The following is a 20,920-nucleotide window of genomic DNA, read 5'->3' on the forward strand; positions in this document are numbered from 1 at the left end:
CTTCTGAGTAACCCTATGGTTGCACAAAATGGGCGTGACAACGCTGGCATTATATTTTGTGCACACGGTATCGCAGTTGTAAACAGAGAAATGCTTTAAAAACCTGTTGTGACACACTAGAGTTTTTGCTTCCTTGTCCCCAAATGATCCCTGCCTGTCACTCAAAATGTGACTTGTTGCATGTAACTATGGTGACTTCCTGTTAAGCATGCGCAGTGCGAATAAGATAAATGCATATAATCACTGCAAAAACATTGGCTTAACATGAAAATCTGAATCAGTCCAAAAAATGTATGCGCAAAGTCCCATTCGTGATTTAAGCGATCTGTTCCAATTAATCGGGTAACTATGTAGTGCCGCTTCAGTCCAGATACGGGCTCACCTATGCCCATAGAAGACTAGTTATACCCCCAGCACTGGTGCTAGCTATGCCCCCAGCACATCCACTACTAGCTATACCCCCAGCACTGGTGCTAGCTATGCCCCCAGCACTTCCACTACTAGCTATACCCCCAGCACTGGTGCTAGCTATGCCCCCAGCACATCCACTACTAGCTATACCCCAGCACTGGTGCTAGCTATGCCCCCAGCACTTCCAGTACTAGCTATACCCCCAGCACTGGTGCTAGCTATGCCCCCAGCACTTCCACTACTAGCTATACCCCCAGCACTGGTGCTAGCTATGCCCCCAGCACTTCCACTACTAGCTATACCCCCAGCACTGGTGCTAGCTATGCCCCCAGCACTTCCACTACTAGCTATACCCCCAGCACTGGTGCTAGCTACGCCCCCAGCACATCCACTACTAGCTATACCCCCAGCACTGGTGCTAGCTACGCCTCCAGCACCTCCACTACTAGCTATACCCCCAGCACTGGTGCTAGCTACGCCCCCAGCACATCCACTACTAGCTATACCCCCAGCACTGGTGCTAGCTACGCCCCCAGCACTTCCACTACTAGCTATACCCCCAGCACTGGTGCTAGCTATGCCCCCAGCACTTCCCCTACTAGCTATACCCCCAGCACTGGTGCTAGCTACGCCCCCAGCACATCCACTACTAGCTATACCCCCAGCACTGGTGCTAGCTACGCCCCCAGCACATCCACTACTAGCTATACCCCCAGCACTGGTGCTAGCTACGCCCCCAGCACTTCCACTACTAGCTATACCCCCAGCACTGGTGCTAGCTACGCCCCCAGCACATCCACTACTAGCTATACCCCCAGCACTGGTGCTAGCTATGCCCCCAGCACTTCCAGTACTAGCTATACCCCCCGCACTGGTGCTAGCTATACCCCCAGCACTTCCACTACTAGCTATACCCCCAGCACTGGTGCTAGCTATGCCCCCAGCACTTCTACTAGCTATACCCCCAGCACTGGTGCTAGCTATGCCCCCAGCACTTCCAGTACTAGCTATACCCCCAGCACTGGTGCTAGCTATGCCCCCAGCACTTCCAGTACTAGCTATACCCCCCGCACTGGTGCTAGCTACGCCCCCAGCACTTCCACTACTAGCTATACCCCCAGCACTGGTGCTAGCTATGCCCCCAGCTCTTCCAGTACTAGCTATACCCCCAGCACTGGTGCTAGCTATGCCCCCAGCACTTCTACTACTAGCTATACCCCCAGCACTGGTGCTAGCTACGCCCCCCAGCACTTCCACTACTAGCTATACCCCCAGCACTGGTGCTAGCTATACCCCCAGCACTTCCACTACTAGCTATACCCCCAGCACTGGTGCTAGCTATGCCCCCAGCACTTCCACTACTAGCTATACCCCCAGCACTTCCACTACTAGCTATACCCCCAGCACTGGTGCTAGCTATGCCCCCAGCACATCCACTACTAGCTATACCCCCAGCACTGGTGCTAGCTACGCCCCCAGCACTTCCACTACTAGCTATACCCCCAGCACTGGTGCTAGCTACGCCCCCAGCTCTTCCAGTACTAGCTATACCCCCTGCACTGGTGCTAGCTATACCCCCAGCACTTCCAGTACTAGCTATACCCCCAGCACTGGTGCTAGCTATGCCCCCAGCACTTCCAGTACTAGCTATACCCCCCGCACTGGTGCTAGCTATGCCTCCAGCACTTCCACTACTAGCTATACCCCCAGCACTGGTGCTAGCTACGCCCCCAGCACTTCCACTACTAGCTATACCCCCCGCACTGGTGCTAGCTACGCCCCCAGCACTTCCACTACTAGCTATACCCCCAGCACTGGTGCTAGCTATGCCCCCAGCACTTCCACTACTAGCTATACCCCCAGCACTGGTGCTAGCTACGCCCCCAGCACTTCCACTACTAGCTATACCCCCAGCACTGGTGCTAGCTACGCCCCCAGCACTTCCACTACTAGCTATACCCCCAGCACTGGTGCTAGCTACGCCCCCAGCACTTCCACTACTAGCTATACCCCCAGCACTGGTGCTAGCTACGCCCCCAGCACATCCACTACTAGCTATACCCCCAGCACTGGTGCTAGCTACGCCCCCAGCACTTCCACTACTAGCTATACCCCCAGCACTGGTGCTAGCTATGCCCCCAGCACTTCCACTACTAGCTATACCCCCAGCACTGGTGCTAGCTATGCCCCCAGCACATCCACTACTAGCTATACCCCCAGCACTGGTGCTAGCTACGCCCCCAGCACTTCCACTACTAGCTATACCCCCAGCACTGGTGCTAGCTACGCCCCCAGCACATCCACTACTAGCTATACCCCCAGCACTGGTGCTAGCTACGCCCCCAGCACTTCCACTACTAGCTATACCCCCAGCACTGGTGCTAGCTATGCCCCCAGCACATCCACTACTAGCTATACCCCCAGCACTGGTGCTAGCTACGCCCCCAGCTCTTCCAGTACTAGCTATACCCCCAGCACTGGTGCTAGCTATGCCCCCAGCTCTTCCAGTACTAGCTATACCCCCAGCACTGGTGCTAGCTACGCCCCCAGCACTTCCACTACTAGCTATGCCCCCAGCACTGGTGCTAGCTACGCCCCCAGCACTTCCACTACTAGCTATACCCCCAGCACTGGTGCTAGCTATGCCCCCAGCACTTCCACTACTAGCTATACCCCCAGCACTGGTGCTAGCTACGCCCCCAGCACATCCACTACTAGCTATACCCCCAGCACTGGTGCTAGCTACGCCCCCAGCACTTCCACTACTAGCTATACCCCCAGCACTGGTGCTAGCTACGCCCCCAGCACTTCCACTACTAGCTATACCCCCAGCACTGGTGCTAGCTACGCCTCCAGCACTTCCACTACTAGCTATACCCCCAGCACTGGTGCTAGCTACGCCTCCAGCACTTCCACTACTAGCTATATCCCCAGCACTGGTGCTAGCTATGCCCCCAGCACTTCCACTACTAGCTATACCCCCAGCACTGGTGCTAGCTATGCCCCCAGCACTTCCACTACTAGCTATACCCCCAGCACTGGTGCTAGCTATGCCCCCAGCACTTCCACTACTAGCTATACCCCCAGCACTGGTGCTAGCTACGCCCCCAGCACTTCCACTACTAGCTATACCCCCAGCACTGGTGCTAGCTACGCCCCCAGCACTTCCACTACTAGCTATACCCCCCCGCACTGGTGCTAGCTATGCCCCCAGCACTTCCACTACTAGCTATACCCCCCGCACTGGTGCTAGCTACGCCCCCAGCACTTCCACTACTAGCTATACCCCCAGCACTGGTGCTAGCTACGCCCCCAGCACATCCACTACTAGCTATACCCCCAGCACTGGTGCTAGCTACGCCCCCAGCACTTCCACTACTAGCTATACCCCCAGCACTGGTGCTAGCTACGCCCCCAGCACTTCCACTACTAGCTATACCCCCAGCACTGGTGCTAGCTATGCCCCCAGCACTTCCACTACTAGTTATACCCCCAGCACTGGTGCTAGCTACGCCCCCAGCACTGGTGCTAGCTACGCCCCCAGCACTTCCACTACTAGCTATACCCCCAGCACTGGTGCTAGCTATGCCCCCAGCACTTCCACTACTAGCTATACCCCCAGCACTGGTGCTAGCTACGCCCCCAGCACTTCCACTACTAGCTATACCCCCAGCACTGGTGCTAGCTACGCCCCCAGCACTTCCACTACTAGTTATGCCCCCAGCACTGGTGCTAGCTACGCCCCCAGCACTGGTGCTAGCTACGCCCCCAGCACTTCCACTACTAGCTATACCCCCAGCACTGGTGCTAGCTATGCCCCCAGCACTTCCACTACTAGCTATACCCCCAGCACTGGTGCTAGCTACGCCCCCAGCACTTCCACTACTAGCTATACCCCCAGCACTGGTGCTAGCTATGCCCCCAGCACTTCCACTACTAGTTATACCCCCCGCACTGGTGCTAGCTACGCCCCCAGCACATCCACTACTAGCTATGCCCCCAGCACTGGTGCTAGCTACGCCCCCAGCACTTCCACTACTAGCTATACCCCCAGCACTGGTGCTAGCTACGCCCCCAGCACATCCACTACTAGCTATACCCCCAGCACTGGTGCTAGCTACGCCCCCAGCACTTCCACTACTAGCTATACCCCCAGCACTGGTGCTAGCTACGCCCCCAGCACTTCCACTACTAGCTATACCCCCAGCACTGGTGCTAGCTATGCCCCCAGCACTTCCACTACTAGCTATACCCCCAGCACTGGTGCTAGCTATGCCCCCAGCACTTCTACTAGCTATACCCCAGCACTGGTGCTAGCTATGCCCCCAGCACTTCCACTACTAGCTATACCCCCAGCACTGGTGCTAGCTATGCCCCCAGCACTTCCACTACTAGCTATACCCCCAGCACTGGTGCTAGCTATGCCCCCAGCACTTCTACTAGCTATACCCCAGCACTGGTGCTAGCTATGCCCCCAGCACTTCCACTACTAGCTATACCCCCAGCACTGGTGCTAGCTACGCCCCCAGCACATCCACTACTAGCTATACCCCCAGCACTGGTGCTAGCTATGCCTCCTGCACTTCCACTACTAGCTATACCCGCAGCACTGGTGCTAGCTATGCCCCCAGCACTTCCACTACTAGCTATACCCCCAGCACTGGTGCTAGCTATGCCTCCAGCACTTCCACTACTAGCTATACCCCCAGCACTGGTGCTAGCTATGCCCCCAGCACATCCACTACTAGCTATACCCCCAGCACTGGTGCTAGCTACGCCCCCAGCACTTCCACTACTAGCTATACCCCCAGCACTGGTGCTAGCTACGCCCCCAGCACTTCCACTACTAGCTATACCCCCAGCACTGGTGCTAGCTACGCCCCCAGCACTTCCACTACTAGCTATACCCCCAGCACTGGTGCTAGCTACGCCCCCAGCACATCCACTACTAGCTATAACCCCAGCACTGGTGCTAGCTACGCCCCCAGCACTTCCACTACTAGCTATACCCCCAGCACTGGTGCTAGCTACGCCCCCAGCACATCCACTACTAGCTATACCCCCAGCACTGGTGCTAGCTATGCCCCCAGCACATCCACTACTAGCTATAACCCCAGCACTGGTGCTAGCTACGCCCCCAGCACTTCCACTACTAGCTATACCCCCAGCACTGGTGCTAGCTACGCCCCCAGCACATCCATTACTAGCTATACCCCCAGCACTGGTGCTAGCTACGCCCCCAGCACTTCCACTACTAGCTATACCCCCAGCACTGGTGCTAGCTACGCCCCCAGCACATCCACTACTAGCTATACCCCCAGCACTGGTGCTAGCTACGCCCCCAGCACTTCCACTACTAGCTATACCCCCAGCACTGGTGCTAGCTACGCCCCCAGCACTTCCAGTACTAGCGATACCCCCAGCACTGGTGCTAGCTATGCCCCCAGCACTTCCACTACTAGCTATACCCCCCGCACTGGTGCTAGCTACACCCCCAGCACTTCCAGTACTAGCGATACCCCCAGCACTGGTGCTAGCTACGCCCCCAGCACTTCCACTACTAGCTATACCCCCAGCACTGGTGCTAGCTACGCCCCCAGCACTTCCACTACTAGCTATACCCCCAGCACTGGTGCTAGCTACGCCCCCAGCACTTCCACTACTAGCTATACCCCCAGCACTGGTGCTAGCTACGCCCCCAGCACTTCCACTACTAGCTATACCCCCAGCACTGGTGCTAGCTACGCCCCCAGCACTTCCACTACTAGCTATACCCCCCGCACTGGTGCTAGCTACGCCCCCAGCACTTCCACTACTAGCTATACCCCCAGCACTGGTGCTAGCTACGCCCCCAGCACTTCCACTACTAGCTATACCCCCAGGACTGGTGCTAGCTACGCCCCCAGCACTTCCACTACTAGCTATACCCCCAGCACTGGTGCTAGCTACGCCCCCAGCACTTCCACTACTAGCTATACCCCCAGCACTGGTGCTAGCTACGCCCCCAGCACTTCCACTACTAGCTATACCCCCAGCACTGGTGCTAGCTACGCCCCCAGCACTTCCACTACTAGCTATACCCCCAGCACTGGTGCTAGCTACGCCCCCAGCACTTCCACTACTAGCTATACCCCCAGCACTGGTGCTAGCTACGCCCCCAGCACATCCACTACTAGCTATAACCCCAGCACTTCCACTACTAGCTATGCCCCCAGCACATCCACGACTAGCTATACCCCCCGCACTGGTGCTAGCTACGCCCCCAGCACTTCCACTACTAGCTATACCCCCAGCACTGGTGCTAGCTACGCCCCCAGCACTTCCACTACTAGCTATACCCCCAGCACTGGTGCTAGCTACGCCCCCAGCACTTCCACTACTAGCTATACCCCCAGCACTGGTGCTAGCTACGCCCCCAGCACTTCCACTACTAGCTATACCCCCAGCAATGGTGCTAGCTACGCCCCCAGCACTTCCACTACTAGCTATACCCCCAGCATTGGTGCTAGCTACGCCCCCAGCACTTCCACTACTAGCTATACCCCCAGCACTGGTGCTAGCTATGCCCCCAGCACCTCCACTACTAGCTATACCCCCAGCACTGGTGCTAGCTACGCCCCCAGCACATCCACTACTAGCTATACCCCCAGCACTGGTGCTAGCTACGCCCCCAGCACTTCCACTACTAGCTATACCCCCAGCACTGGTGCTAGCTATGCCCCCAGCACCTCCACTACTAGCTATACCCCCAGCACTGGTGCTAGCTATGCCCCCAGCACTTCCACTACTAGCTATACCCCCAGCACTGGTGCTAGCTACGCCCCCAGCACTTCCACTACTAGCTATACCCCCAGCACTGGTGCTAGCTATGCCCCCAGCACATCCACTACTAGCTATACCCCCAGGACTGGTGCTAGCTACGCCCCCAGCACTTCCACTACTAGCTATGCCCCCAGCACTGGTGCTAGCTACGCCCCCAGCACTTCCACTACTAGCTATACCCCCCGCACTGGTGCTAGCTACGCCCCCAGCACTTCCACTACTAGCTATACCCCCAGCACTGGTGCTAGCTACGCCCCCAGCACATCCACTACTAGCTATACCCCCAGCACTGGTGCTAGCTACGCCCCCAGCACATCCACTACTAGCTATATGCCCAGCACTGGTGCTAGCTACGCCCCCAGCACTTCCACTACTAGCTATACCCCCCGCACTGGTGCTAGCTATGCCCCCAGCACTTCCACTACTAGCTATACCCCCCGCACTGGTGCTAGCTACGCCCCCAGCACTTCCACTACTAGCTATACCCCCAGCACTGGTGCTAGCTACGCCCCCAGCACTTCCACTACTAGCTATACCCCCCGCACTGGTGCTAGCTACGCCCCCAGCACTTCCACTACTAGCTATACCCCCAGCACTGGTGCTAGCTACGCCCCCAGCACATCCACTACTAGCTATACCCCCAGCACTGGTGCTAGCTACGCCCCCAGCACATCCACTACTAGCTATACCCCCAGCACTGGTGCTATCTATGCCCCCAGCACTTCCACTACTAGCTATACCCCCAGCACTGGTGCTAGCTATGCCCCCAGCACATCCACTACTAGCTATACCCCCAGCACTGGTGCTAGCTATGCCCCCAGCACTTCCACTACTAGCTATACCCCCCGCACTGGTGCTAGCTATGCCCCCAGCACTTCCACTACTAGCTATACCCCCAGCACTGGTGCTAGCTACGCCCCCAGCACTTCCACTACTAGCTATACCCCCAGCACTGGTGCTAGCTACGCCCCCAGCACTTCCACTACTAGCTATACCCCCAGCACTGGTGCTAGCTATGCCCCCAGCACATCCACTACTAGCTATACCCCAGCACTGGTGCTAGCTACGCCCCCAGCACATCCACTACTAGCTATACCCCCAGCACTGGTGCTAGCTACGCCCCCAGCAATTCCACTACTAGCTATACCCCCAGCACATCCACTACTAGCTATACCCCCAGCACTTCCACTACTAGCTATGCCCCCAGCACATCCACTACTAGCTATACCCCCAGCACTGGTGCTAGCTACGCCCCCAGCACATCCACTACTAGCTATACCCCCCGCACTGGTGCTAGCTACGCCCCCAGCACTTCCACTACTAGCTATACCCCCCGCACTGGTGCTAGCTACGCCTCCAGCACTTCCACTACTAGCTATACCCCCCGCACTGGTGCTAGCTATGCCCCCAGCACATCCACTACTAGCTATACCCCCAGCACTGGTGCTAGCTATGCCCCCAGCACTTCCACTACTAGCTATACCCCCAGCACTGGTGCTAGCTATGCCCCCAGCACATCCACTACTAGCTATACCCCCAGCACTGGTGCTAGCTACGCCTCCAGCACTTCCACTACTAGCTATACCCCCCGCACTGGTGCTAGCTATGCCCCCAGCACATCCACTACTAGCTATACCCCCAGCACTGGTGCTAGCTATGCCCCCAGCACTTCCACTACTAGCTATACCCCCAGCACTGGTGCTAGCTATGCCCCCAGCACTTCCAGTACTAGCTATACCCCCCGCACTGGTGCTAGCTATGCCCCCAGCACTTCCACTACTAGCTATACCCCCAGCACTGGTGCTAGCTATGCCCCCAGCTCTTCCAGTACTAGCTATACCCCCAGCACTGGTGCTAGCTATGCCCCCAGCACTTCCACTACTAGCTATACCCCCAGCACTGGTGCTAGCTATGCCCCCAGCTCTTCCAGTACTAGCTATACCCCCAGCACTGGTGCTAGCTATGCCCCCAGCACTTCCACTACTAGCTATACCCCCAGCACTGGTGCTAGCTATGCCCCCAGCTCTTCCAGTACTAGCTATACCCCCAGCACTGGTGCTAGCTATGCCCCAAGCACTTCCACTACTAGCTATACCCCCAGCACTGGTGCTAGCTATGCCCCCAGCTCTTCCAGTACTAGCTATACCCCCAGCACTGGTGCTAGCTATGCCCCCAGCTCTTCCAGTACTAGCTATACCCCCAGCACTGGTGCTAGCTACGCCCCCAGCACTTCCACTACTAGCTATACCCCCAGCACTGGTGCTAGCTACGCCCCCAGCACATCCACTACTAGCTATACCCCCAGCACTGGTGCTAGCTATGCCCCCAGCACTTCCACTACTAGCTATACCCCCAGCACTGGTGCTAGCTACGCCCCCAGCACATCCACTACTAGCTATACCCCCAGCACTGGTGCTAGCTACGCCCCCAGCACTTCCACTACTAGCTATACCCCCAGCACTGGTGCTAGCTACGCCCCCAGCACATCCACTACTAGCTATACCCCCAGCACTGGTGCTAGCTACGCCCCCAGCACTTCCACTACTAGCTATACCCCCAGCACTGGTGCTAGCTACGCCCCCAGCACTTCCACTACTAGCTATACCCCCAGCACTGGTGCTAGCTACGCCCCCAGCACTTCCACTACTAGCTATACCCCCAGCACTGGTGCTAGCTACGCCCCCAGCACATCCACTACTAGCTATACCCCCAGCACTGGTGCTAGCTACGCCCCCAGCACTTCCACTACTAGCTATACCCCCAGCACTGGTGCTAGCTACGCCTCCAGCACTTCCACTACTAGCTATACCCCCCGCACTGGTGCTAGCTATACCCCCAGCACTGGTGCTAGCTACGCCCCCAGCACATCCACTACTAGCTATACCCCCCGCACTGGTGCTAGCTATACCCCCAGCACTGGTGCTAGCTACGCCCCCAGCACATCCACTACTAGCTATACCCCCCGCACTGGTGCTAGCTACGCCCCCAGCACTTCCACTACTAGCTATACCCCCAGCACTGGTGCTAGCTACGCCCCCAGCACATCCACTACTAGCTATACCCCCAGCACTTCCACTACTAGCTATGCCCCCAGCACATCCACTACTAGCTATACCCCCCGCACTGGTGCTAGCTACGCCCCCAGCACTTCCACTACTAGCTATACCCCCAGCACATCCACTACTAGCTATACCCCCAGCACTGGTGCTAGCTATGCCCCCAGCACATCCACTACTAGCTATACCCCCAGCACTGGTGCTAGCTATGCCCCCAGCACTTCCACTACTAGCTATACCCCCAGCACTGGTGCTAGCTACGCCCCCAGCACTTCCACTACTAGCTATGCCCCCAGCACTTCCACTACTAGCTATACCCCCAGCACTGGTGCTAGCTACGCCCCCAGCACATCCACTACTAGCTATACCCCCAGCACTGGTGCTAGCTACGCCCCCAGCACATCCACTACTAGCTATACCCCCAGCACTGGTGCTAGCTATGCCCCCAGCACTTCCACTACTAGCTATACCCCCAGCACTGGTGCTAGCTATGCCCCCAGCACTTCCACTACTAGCTATACCCCCAGCACTGGTGCTAGCTATACCCCCAGCACATCTACTACTAGCTATACCCCCAGCACTGGTGCTAGCTATGCCCCCAGCACTTCCACTACTAGCTATACCCCCAGCACTGGTGCTAGCTATGCCCCCAGCACTTCCACTACTAGCTATACCCCCAGCACTGGTGCTAGCTATGCCCCCAGCACATCCACTACTAGCTATACCCCCAGCACTGGTGCTAGCTATGCCCCCAGCACTTCCACTACTAGCTATACCCCCAGCACTGGTGCTAGCTACGCCCCCAGCACATCCACTACTAGCTATACCCCCCGCACTGGTGCTAGCTATGCCCCCAGCACTTCCACTACTAGCTATACCCCCAGCACTGGTGCTAGCTACGCCCCCAGCACATCCACTACTAGCTATACCCCCAGCACTGGTGCTAGCTACGCCCCCAGCACTTCCACTACTAGCTATACCCCCAGCACATCCACTACTAGCTATACCCCCAGCACTTCCACTACTAGCTATGCCCCCAGCACTTCCACTACTAGCTATACCCCCAGCACTGGTGCTAGCTACGCCCCCAGCACTTCCACTACTAGCTATACCCCCAGCACTGGTGCTAGCTACACCCCCAGCACTTCCACTACTAGCTATGCCCCCAGCACTTCCACTACTAGCTATACCCCCCGCACTGGTGCTAGCTATGCCCCCAGCACTTCCACTACTAGCTATACCCCCAGCACTGGTGCTAGCTATACCCCCAGCACTTCCACTACTAGCTATACCCCCAGCACTGGTGCTAGCTACGCCCCCAGCACATCCACTACTAGCTATACCCCCAGCACTGGTGCTAGCTATGCCCCCAGCACTTCCACTACTAGCTATACCCCCAGCACTGGTGCTAGCTACGCCCCCAGCACATCCACTACTAGCTATACCCCCAGCACTGGTGCTAGCTACGCCTCCAGCACCTCCACTACTAGCTATACCCCCAGCACTGGTGCTAGCTACGACCCAGCACTTCCACTACTAGCTATACCCCCAGCACTGGTGCTAGCTATGCCCCCAGCACTTCCACTACTAGCTATACCCCCAGCACTGGTGCTAGCTACGCCCCCAGCACATCCACTACTAGCTATACCCCCAGCACTGGTGCTAGCTACGCCCCCAGCACTTCCACTACTAGCTATACCCCCAGCACTGGTGCTAGCTATGCCCCCAGCACTTCCACTACTAGCTATACCCCCCGCACTGGTGCTAGCTATGCCCCCAGCACTTCCACTACTAGCTATACCCCCAGCACTGGTGCTAGCTATGCCCCCAGCACTTCCACTACTAGCTATACCCCCAGCACTGGTGCTAGCTACGCCCCCAGCACTTCCACTACTAGCTATACCCCCAGCACTGGTGCTAGCTACGCCTCCAGCACCTCCACTACTAGCTATACCCCCAGCACTGGTGCTAGCTACGCCCCCAGCACTTCCACAACTAGCTATACCCCCAGCACTGGTGCTAGCTATGCCCCCAGCACATCCACTACTAGCTATACCCCCAGCACTGGTGCTAGCTACGCCCCCAGCACTTCCACTACTAGCTATACCCCCCGCACTGGTGCTAGCTATGCCCCCAGCACATCCACTACTAGCTATACCCCCAGCACTGGTGCTAGCTATGCCCCCAGCACTTCCACTACTAGCTATACCCCCCGCACTGGTGCTAGCTATGCCCCCAGCACATCCACTACTAGCTATACCCCCCGCACTGGTGCTAGCTACGCCCCCAGCACTTCCACTACTAGCTATACCCCCAGCACTGGTGCTAGCTACGCCCCCAGCACTTCCACTACTAGCTATACCCCCAGCACTGGTGCTAGCTACGCCCCCAGCACATCCACTACTAGCTATACCCCCAGCACTGGTGCTAGCTACGCCCCCAGCACTTCCACTACTAGCTATACCCCCCGCACTGGTGCTAGCTATGCCCCCAGCACATCCACTACTAGCTATACCCCCAGCACTGGTGCTAGCTATGCCCCCAGCACTTCCACTACTAGCTATACCCCCAGCACTGGTGCTAGCTACGCCACCAGCACTTCCACTACTAGCTATACCCCCAGCACTGGTGCTAGCTATGCCCCCAGCACTTCCACTACTAGCTATACCCCCAGCACTGGTGCTAGCTATGCCCCCAGCACTTCCACTACTAGCTATACCCCCAGCACTGGTGCTAGCTACGCCCCCAGCATTTCCACTACTAGCTATACCCCAGCACTGGTGCTAGCTACGCCCCCAGCACTTCCACTACTAGCTATACCCCCAGCACTGGTGCTAGCTACGCCCCCAGCACTTCCACTACTAGCTATACCCCCAGCACTGGTGCTAGCTATGCCCCCAGCACTTCCACTACTAGCTATACCCCCCGCACTGGTGCTAGCTACGCCCCCAGCACTTCCACTACTAGCTATACCCCCAGCACTGGTGCTAGCTATGCCCCCAGCACTTCCACTACTAGCTATACCCCCAGCACTGGTGCTAGCTATGCCCCCAGCTCTTCCAGTACTAGCTATACCCCCAGCACTGGTGCTAGCTATGCCCCCAGCTCTTCCAGTACTAGCTATACCCCCAGCACTGGTGCTAGCTACGCCCCCAGCACTTCCACTACTAGCTATACCCCCAGCACTGGTGCTAGCTACGCCCCCAGCACATCCACTACTAGCTATACCCCCAGCACTGGTGCTAGCTACGCCCCCAGCACTTCCACTACTAGCTATACCCCCAGCACTGGTGCTAGCTATGCCCCCAGCTCTTCCAGTACTAGCTATACCCCCAGCACTGGTGCTAGCTACGCCCCCAGCACTTCCACTACTAGCTATACCCCCCGCACTGGTGCTAGCTATGCCCCCAGCACATCCACTACTAGCTATACCCCCAGCACTGGTGCTAGCTATGCCCCCAGCACTTCCACTACTAGCTATACCCCCCGCACTGGTGCTAGCTATGCCCCCAGCACATCCACTACTAGCTATACCCCCCGCACTGGTGCTAGCTACGCCCCCAGCACTTCCACTACTAGCTATACCCCCCGCACTGGTGCTAGCTATGCCCCCAGCACATCCACTACTAGCTATACCCCCAGCACTGGTGCTAGCTACGCCCCCAGCACTTCCACTACTAGCTATACCCCCAGCACTGGTGCTAGCTACGCCCCCAGCACTTCCACTACTAGCTATACCCCCAGCACTGGTGCTAGCTACGCCCCCAGCACATCCACTACTAGCTATACCCCCAGCACTGGTGCTAGCTACGCCCCCAGCACTTCCACTACTAGCTATACCCCCCGCACTGGTGCTAGCTATGCCCCCAGCACATCCACTACTAGCTATACCCCCAGCACTGGTGCTAGCTATGCCCCCAGCACTTCCACTACTAGCTATACCCCCAGCACTGGTGCTAGCTACGCCACCAGCACTTCCACTACTAGCTATACCCCCAGCACTGGTGCTAGCTATGCCCCCAGCACTTCCACTACTAGCTATACCCCCAGCACTGGTGCTAGCTATGCCCCCAGCACTTCCACTACTAGTTATACCCCCAGCACTGGTGCTAGCTATGCCCCCAGCACATCCACTACTAGCTATACCCCCAGCACTGGTGCTAGCTACGCCCCCAGCACTTCCAATACTATCTATACCCCCAGCACTGGTGCTAGCTACGCCCCCAGCACATCCACTACTAGCTATACCCCCAGCACTGGTGCTAGCTACGCCTCCAGCACTTCCACTACTAGCTATACCCCCAGCACTGGTGCTAGCTACGCCCCCAGCACTTCCACTACTAGCTATACCCCCCCGCACTGGTGCTAGCTACGCCCCCAGCACTTCCACTACTAGCTATACCCCAGCACTGGTGCTAGCTACGCCCCCAGCACATCCACTACTAGCTATACCCCCAGCACTGGTGCTAGCTACGCCCCCAGCACTTCCACTACTAGCTATACCCCCCGCACTGGTGCTAGCTATGCCCCCAGCACATCCACTACTAGCTATACCCCCAGCACTGGTGCTAGCTATGCCCCCAGCACTTCCACTACTAGCTATACCCCCAGCACTGGTGCTAGCTACGCCACCAGCACTTCCACTACTAGCTATACCCCCAGCACTGGTGCTAGCTATGCCCCCAGCACTTCCACTACTAGCTATACCCCCAGCACTGGTGCTAGCTACGCCCCCAGCACATCCACTACTAGCTATACCCCCAGCACTGGTGCTAGCTACGCCCCCAGCACTTCCACTACTAGCTATACCCCCAGCACTGGTGCTAGCTACGCCCCCAGCACATCCACTACTAGCTATACCCCCAGCACTGGTGCTAGCTACGCCCCCAGCACATCCACTACTAGCTATAACCCCAGCACTGGTGCTAGCTATGCCCCCAGCACTTCCACTACTAGCTATACCCCCAGCACTGGTGCTAGCTATGCCCCCAGCACTTCCACTACTAGCTATACCCCCAGCACTGGTGCTAGCTACGCCCCCAGCACTTCCACTACTAGCTATACCCCCAGCACTGGTGCTAGCTACGCCCCCAGCACATCCACTACTAGCTATAACCCCAGCACTGGTGCTAGCTATGCCCCCAGCACTTCCACTACTAGCTATACCCCCAGCACTGGTGCTAGCTACGCCCCCAGCACATCCACTACTAGCTATACCCCCAGCACTGGTGCTAGCTATGCCTCCAGCACATCCACTACTAGCTATACCCCCAGCACTGGTGCTAGCTACGCCCCCAGCACTTCCACTACTAGCTATACCCCCAGCACTGGTGCTAGCTACGCCCCCAGCACATCCACTACTAGCTATACCCCCAGCACTGGTGCTAGCTACGCCCCCAGCACTTCCACTACTAGCTATACCCCCAGCACTGGTGCTAGCTACGCCCCCAGCACATCCACTACTAGCTATACCCCCAGCACTGGTGCTAGCTACGCCCCCAGCACTTCCACTACTAGCTATACCCCCAGCACTGGTGCTAGCTATGCCCCCAGCACATCCACTACTAGCTATACCCCCAGCACTGGTGCTAGCTACGCCCCCAGCTCTTCCAGTACTAGCTATACCCCCAGCACTGGTGCTAGCTATGCCCCCAGCTCTTCCAGTACTAGCTATACCCCCAGCACTGGTGCTAGCTACGCCCCCAGCACTTCCACTACTAGCTATGCCCCCAGCACTGGTGCTAGCTACGCCCCCAGCACTTCCACTACTAGCTATACCCCCAGCACTGGTGCTAGCTACGCCCCCAGCACTTCCACTACTAGCTATACCCCCAGCACTGGTGCTAGCTACGCCCCCAGCACTTCCACTACTAGCTATACCCCCAGCACTGGTGCTAGCTACGCCTCCAGCACTTCCACTACTAGCTATACCCCCAGCACTGGTGCTAGCTACGCCCCCAGCACTTCCACTACTAGCTATACCCCCAGCACTGGTGCTAGCTACGCCCCCAGCACTTCCACTACTAGCTATACCCCCAGCACTGGTGCTAGCTATGCCCCCAGCACTTCCACTACTAGCTATACCCCCCAGCACTGGTGCTAGCTACGCCCCCAGCACTTCCACTACTAGCTATACCCCCGCACTGGTGCTAGCTATGCCCCCAGCACTTCCACTACTAGCTATACCCCCCGCACTGGTGCTAGCTAGCCCCCAGCACTTCCACTACTAGCTATACCCCCCGCACTGGTGCTAGCTATGCCCCCAGCACTTCCACTACTAGCTATACCCCCCGCACTGGTGCTAGCTAAACGCCCCCAGCACTTCCACTACTAGCTATACCCCCAGCACTGGTGCTAGCTACGCCCCCAGCACATCCACTACTAGCTATACCCCCAGCACTGGTGCTAGCTACGCCCCCAGCACTTCCACTACTAGCTATACCCCCAGCACTGGTGCTAGCTACGCCCCCAGCACTTCCACTACTAGCTATACCCCCAGCACTGGTGCTAGCTATGCCCCCAGCACTTCCACTACTAGTTATACCCCCAGCACTGGTGCTAGCTACGCCCCCAGCACTGGTGCTAGCTACGCCCCCAGCACTTCCACTACTAGCTATACCCCCAGCACTGGTGCTAGCTATGCCCCCAGCACTTCCACTACTAGCTATACCCCCAGCACTGGTGCTAGCTACGCCCCCAGCACTTCCACTACTAGCTATACCCCCAGCACTGGTGCTAGCTACGCCCCCAGCACTTCCACTACTAGTTATGCCCCCAGCACTGGTGCTAGCTACGCCCCCAGCACTGGTGCTAGCTACGCCCCCAGCACTTCCACTACTAGCTATACCCCCAGCACTGGTGCTAGCTATGCCCCCAGCACTTCCACTACTAGCTATACCCCCAGCACTGGTGCTAGCTACGCCCCCAGCACTTCCACTACTAGCTATACCCCCAGCACTGGTGCTAGCTATGCCCCCAGCACTTCCACTACTAGTTATACCCCCCGCACTGGTGCTAGCTACGCCCCCAGCACATCCACTACTAGCTATGCCCCCAGCACTGGTGCTAGCTACGCCCCCAGCACTTCCACTACTAGCTATACCCCCAGCACTGGTGCTAGCTACGCCCCCAGCACATCCACTACTAGCTATACCCCCAGCACTGGTGCTAGCTACGCCCCCAGCACTTCCACTACTAGCTATACCCCCAGCACTGGTGCTAGCTACGCCCCCAGCACTTCCACTACTAGCTATACCCCCAGCACTGGTGCTAGCTATGCCCCCAGCACTTCCACTACTAGCTATACCCCCAGCACTGGTGCTAGCTATGCCCCCAGCACTTCTACTAGCTATACCCCAGCACTGGTGCTAGCTATGCCCCCAGCACTTCCACTACTAGCTATACCCCCAGCACTGGTGCTAGCTATGCCCCCAGCACTTCCACTACTAGCTATACCCCCAGCACTGGTGCTAGCTATGCCCCCAGCACTTCTACTAGCTATACCCCAGCACTGGTGCTAGCTATGCCCCCAGCACTTCCACTACTAGCTATACCCCCAGCACTGGTGCTAGCTACGCCCCCAGCACATCCACTACTAGCTATACCCCCAGCACTGGTGCTAGCTATGCCTCCTGCACTTCCACTACTAGCTATACCCGCAGCACTGGTGCTAGCTATGCCCCCAGCACTTCCACTACTAGCTATACCCCCAGCACTGGTGCTAGCTATGCCTCCAGCACTTCCACTACTAGCTATACCCCCAGCACTGGTGCTAGCTATGCCCCCAGCACATCCACTACTAGCTATACCCCCAGCACTGGTGCTAGCTACGCCCCCAGCACTTCCACTACTAGCTATACCCCCAGCACTGGTGCTAGCTACGCCCCCAGCACTTCCACTACTAGCTATACCCCCAGCACTGGTGCTAGCTACGCCCCCAGCACTTCCACTACTAGCTATACCCCCAGCACTGGTGCTAGCTACGCCCCCAGCACATCCACTACTAGCTATAACCCCAGCACTGGTGCTAGCTATGCCCCCAGCACTTCCACTACTAGCTATACCCCCAGCACTGGTGCTAGCTACGCCCCCAGCACATCCACTACTAGCTATACCCCCAGCACTGGTGCTAGCTACGCCCCCAGCACATCCACTACTAGCTATACCCCCAGCACTGGTGCTAGCTATGCCCCCAGCACTTCCACTACTAGCTATACCCCCAGCACTGGTGCTAGCTATGCCTCCAGCACATCCACTACTAGCTATACCCCCAGCACTGGTGCTAGCTACGCCCCCAGCACTTCCACTACTAGCTATACCCCCAGCACTGGTGCTAGCTACGCCCCCAGCACATCCATTACTAGCTATACCCCCAGCACTGGTGCTAGCTACGCCCCCAGCACTTCCACTACTAGCTATACCCCCAGCACTGGTGCTAGCTATGCCCCCAGCACATCCACTACTAGCTATACCCCCAGCACTGGTGCTAGCTACGCCCCCAGCACTTCCACTACTAGCTATACCCCCAGCACTGGTGCTAGCTATGCCCCCAGCACTTCCAGTACTAGCGATACCCCCAGCACTGGTGCTAGCTATGCCCCCAGCACTTCCACTACTAGCTATACCCCCCGCACTGGTGCTAGCTATACCCCCAGCACTTCCAGTACTAGCGATACCCCCAGCACTGGTGCTAGCTACGCCCCCAGCACTTCCACTACTAGCTATACCCCCAGCACTGGTGCTAGCTACGCCCCCAGCACTTCCACTACTAGCTATACCCCCAGCACTGGTGCTAGCTACGCCCCCAGCACTTCCACTACTAGCTATACCCCCAGCACTGGTGCTAGCTACGCCCCCAGCACTTCCACTACTAGCTATACCCCCAGCACTGGTGCTAGCTACGCCCCCAGCACTTCCACTACTAGCTATACCCCCCGCACTGGTGCTAGCTACGCCCCCAGCACTTCCACTACTAGCTATACCCCCAGCACTGGTGCTAGCTACGCCCCCAGCACTTCCACTACTAGCTATACCCCCAGGACTGGTGCTAGCTACGCCCCCAGCACTTCCACTACTAGCTATACCCCCAGCACTGGTGCTAGCTACGCCCCCAGCACTTCCACTACTAGCTATACCCCCAGCACTGGTGCTAGCTATGCCCCCAGCACTTCCACTACTAGCTATACCCCCAGCACTGGTGCTAGCTACGCCCCCAGCACTTCCACTACTAGCTATACCCCCAGCACTGGTGCTAGCTACGCCCCCAGCACTTCCACTACTAGCTATACCCCCAGCACTGGTGCTAGCTACGCCCCCAGCACATCCACTACTAGCTATAACCCCAGCACTTCCACTACTAGCTATGCCCCCAGCACATCCACGACTAGCTATACCCCCCGCACTGGTGCTAGCTACGCCCCCAGCACTTCCACTACTAGCTATACCCCCAGCACTGGTGCTAGCTACGCCCCCAGCACTTCCACTACTAGCTATACCCCCAGCACTGGTGCTAGCTACGCCCCCAGCACTTCCACTACTAGCTATACCCCCAGCACTGGTGCTAGCTACGCCCCCAGCACTTCCACTACTAGCTATACCCCCAGCAATGGTGCTAGCTACGCCCCCAGCACTTCCACTACTAGCTATACCCCCAGCATTGGTGCTAGCTACGCCCCCAGCACTTCCACTACTAGCTATACCCCCAGCACTGGTGCTAGCTATGCCCCCAGCACCTCCACTACTAGCTATACCCCCCAGCACTGGTGCTAGCTACGCCCCCAGCACATCCACTACTAGCTATACCCCCAGCACTGGTGCTAGCTACGCCCCCAGCACTTCCACTACTAGCTATACCCCCAGCACTGGTGCTAGCTATGCCCCCAGCACCTCCACTACTAGCTATACCCCAGCACTGGTGCTAGCTATGCCCCCAGCACTTCCACTACTAGCTATACCCCCAGCACTGGTGCTAGCTACGCCCCCAGCACTTCCACTACTAGCTATACCCCCAGCACTGGTGCTAGCTATGCCCCCAGCACATCCACACTAGCTATACCCCCAGGACTGGTGCTAGCTACGCCCCCAGCACTTCCACTACTAGCTATGCCCCCAGCACTGGTGCTAGCTACGCCCCCAGCACTTCCACTACTAGCTATACCCCCCGCACTGGTGCTAGCTACGCCCCCAGCACTTCCACTACTAGCTATACCCCCAGCACTGGTGCTAGCTACGCCCCCAGCACATCCACTACTAGCTATACCCCCAGCACTGGTGCTAGCTACGCCCCCAGCACATCCACTACTAGCTATATGCCCCAGCACTGGTGCTAGCTACGCCCCCAGCACTTCCACTACTAGCTATACCCCCCGCACTGGTGCTAGCTATGCCCCCAGCACTTCCACTACTAGCTATACCCCCCGCACTGGTGCTAGCTACGCCCCCAGCACTTCCACTACTAGCTATACCCCCAGCACTGGTGCTAGCTACGCCCCCAGCACTTCCACTACTAGCTATACCCCCCGCACTGGTGCTAGCTACGCCCCCAGCACTTCCACTACTAGCTATACCCCCAGCACTGGTGCTAGCTACGCCCCCAGCACATCCACTACTAGCTATACCCCCAGCACTGGTGA

At 57.7% G+C, this 20,920-nt stretch overlaps 1 protein-coding gene across 8 annotated transcripts in view; it reads right to left on the minus strand.

The window, feature by feature from the left end:
* Positions 1-20,920, minus strand: part of PTPRO (protein tyrosine phosphatase receptor type O) — a 463,930-nt gene that overhangs the window by 7,193 nt on the left and 435,817 nt on the right. The gene's annotated exons all lie outside the window — the stretch shown is intronic.

The sequence above is a fragment of the Crinia signifera genome, chromosome 4 (genome assembly GCF_055691185.1).
Source record: "Crinia signifera chromosome 4, ASM5569118v1, whole genome shotgun sequence".
Lineage (NCBI taxonomy): Eukaryota > Metazoa > Chordata > Amphibia > Anura > Myobatrachidae > Crinia > Crinia signifera.